Below are 2,500 nucleotides of genomic sequence, written 5' to 3' on the forward strand. Positions count from 1 at the left end.
GAGAAAGGGAGAGATTGAGGACGGAAGAAAGTGGAGGAAGGGAGGGAGAGGAAAAGGAGGAGGACGGAAGAAAGGGGAGGAAGGGAGGGATATACGAGGAAGGAAGAGAAGGAGAAAGGAAGAAAGGAAGGGAAGAAGGAAGGAAGGCAGAAAGTGATAGGGAATGAATTAACGAAGAGAAGGAAGGAAAGAATAGGGATTGAAATAACGAAGGAAGAGAAGGAAGGAGGAGAAGGAAGGAAAGAAGGAAACCATAATAGTCTAATGGCAATATGGTGTTAAACTTGGTGGTGATGGGGCCCGGTGGAGGTGGTGGTGGTGGTGGTGGTGATACAGGCGGTTAGGTAACGTTGGTGGTGGTGATGAGGGTGTTGGTAATACGGTGGTGGTGGTGGTGGTGGTGTTGAAGGGACAATGTGGTGATGATAGGGAGTGGAGTTGAAAGGTGATGATTTGGTGATGACTGGTAATGGTGGTGATAGTGAACGTGGTGGTGATGACTAGTAGAGGTGTTGGTGTTGGTGATGAAAACTTAAAATGGTGTTGACTGTAGTTGACGCGGTGGTGATGATGGTGGTGATGGTGATGAAAACTCGTATTGGTGATGAAAACTAGAAATGGTGATGACTAGAGATGATAGTGGTGATGAAAACTTATAATGGTGTTGACTGTTGTTGACGCGGTGGTGATGATGGTGGTGGTGGTGATGAAAACTCGTATTAGTGATGAAGTGGTGATGAAAACTAGAAATGGTGATGACTATAGAGATGATAGTGGTGATGAAAACTTATAATGGAGTTGACTGTAGTAGACGCGGTGGTGATGATGGTGGTGATGGTGATGAAAACTCGTATTGGTGATGAATTGGTGATGAAAACTAGAAATGGTGATGACTAGAGATGATAGTGGTGATGAAAACTTTTAATGGAGTTGACTGTAGTAGACGCGGTGGTGATGATGGTGGTGATGGTGATCATAAAATTCACTTAGGAATTCATATCAACATTAATAACTTATGAAGGAGAAAGAGGAAGGGAGGGAAGGAAGGAAGGGAGAGGAAGACAGGTAGAGAAAGAAGGGAGATAAAGAAAGGGAAGAAGGGAGACACATAGAGAGGAAGAAAGATAGGAAAGAAGGAAGGAATAAAGAAAGGGAAGAAGAGGGAGGGAAGGAAGGAAGGACTTGACTCTTGGAAAGGAAATTAAAAGGGAAAAAAAACATAATATCCAAAGTTTTATATTATTGAGTGTGTGTGTGTGTGTGTGTGTGTGTGTGTGTGTGTGTGTGTGTGTGTGATTGAAATGGGTTAGAGAAATACGGTCAAGGCTGTCTGTGTGTGTGTGTGTGTGTGTGTGTATGTATGTGTGTTTGATGTGTGAATTTGCTTTGTTTCATCACCCTCCTGCTCCTCCTCTTCCTCCTCCTCCTCTTCTTCTTAGGAGGAGGAGGAGGAGGAGGAAGTAACGGTGTCGCTTGGTTGGCCTTGCACACACACACACACACACACACACACACACACGTGAATTATTTGACCTTTGCGTGTAATGTAAGAGAGAGAGAGAGAGAGAGAGAGAGAGAGAGAGAGAGAGAGAGAGAGAGTGTATATACAAGATTGATGGAGGAGGAAAGAGAACTAAGAGGAGGAGGAGGAGGAGGAGGAGGAAGAAAGGGCATTGAATTTATCGTGATCAAAACCATCAGACTAATAAATGAAAAGGAGGAGGAGGAGGAAGAGGAGGAGGAGGAGGAGGAGGAGGAGGAGGGTTTGTGATGGTGGTCTTTTCTTCTCTCCACTTACTCCTCATTACCTCCTCCTCCTCCTCCTCCTCTTCCTCCTCCTCCTCTTCCTCCTCCTCCTCCTCCCCCTGCTTCGTCTTTTTATTACAGTAATTGCATCACTTAATAGTCTCTCTCTCTCTCTCTCTCTCTCTCTCTCTCTCTCTCTCTCGTGCACAGGAAAGGAAGTCAGAGGTCGCCTTTTCCTCTCTCTCTCTCTCTCCTGAACAACGCCTTAACTTTCTACCCAGTCTCCCTTTCTTCCTCCTCCTCCTCCTCCTCCTCCTCCTCCTCTTCTTTGTCCCAATATGGATTCTTTTTTTTGTTAGTGAATAATAATGGATGAATGTGTGTGTGTGTGTGTGTGTGTGTGTGTGTGTGTGTGTGTGTGTGTGTGTGTGTGTGTGTGTGTGTGTGTGTGATTGACTCGCTGCGTACATGTCTCCATACATACATACATACATACATACATAGGAAAAGTAAGCCATGTGTGTGTGTCTGTGTACGTTTATGATTGTCAGAAACGTACATGAACACACACACAAAATAAATAAATAAATAAAAGGAAAATTTCTGTATGTGCGTATGTGTGTGTACGTTAAAACACACACATACATACATACATAAACACGTACATGAAAATAACCTCCACGTGTCTTTCTCTGTGTAGGTTTTTTTATAAAGGAAAGTGAAAGAAACGCACATAAGCCGATACGCACACACA

At 44.0% G+C, this 2,500-nt stretch overlaps 1 protein-coding gene and 1 long non-coding RNA gene across 16 annotated transcripts in view; one reads left to right on the forward strand and one right to left on the reverse strand.

The window, feature by feature from the left end:
* Positions 1–2,500, forward strand: part of LOC127010095 (AF4/FMR2 family member lilli-like) — an 83,339-nt gene that overhangs the window by 27,838 nt on the left and 53,001 nt on the right. For 3 of the 15 annotated variants that reach the window (XM_050883915.1, XM_050883918.1, XM_050883919.1), the window contains exon 1: positions 2,279–2,500. This exon is cut by the window's right edge and continues 440 nt beyond it. The exons of 6 other annotated variants lie outside the window; for them this stretch is intronic. The gene's annotated coding sequence lies outside the window, so the exon portion shown is untranslated. Of the gene's footprint in view, positions 1–2,277 lie in introns of those variants that run through there. 6 more of the 15 variants (XM_050883926.1, XM_050883929.1, XM_050883928.1 and 3 more) reach the window with 3 other exon arrangements.
* On the reverse strand, positions 661–1,736 carry LOC127010096 (uncharacterized). The gene is made up of 2 exons (XR_007762884.1): positions 849–1,736; positions 661–713 (listed from the first exon to the last, which is right to left on the reverse strand). It is a non-coding gene; the product is annotated as an uncharacterized LOC127010096 (long non-coding RNA).

This window comes from Eriocheir sinensis, chromosome 42, assembly GCF_024679095.1.
Source record: "Eriocheir sinensis breed Jianghai 21 chromosome 42, ASM2467909v1, whole genome shotgun sequence".
NCBI classification, from domain to species: Eukaryota; Metazoa; Arthropoda; class Malacostraca; order Decapoda; family Varunidae; genus Eriocheir; species Eriocheir sinensis.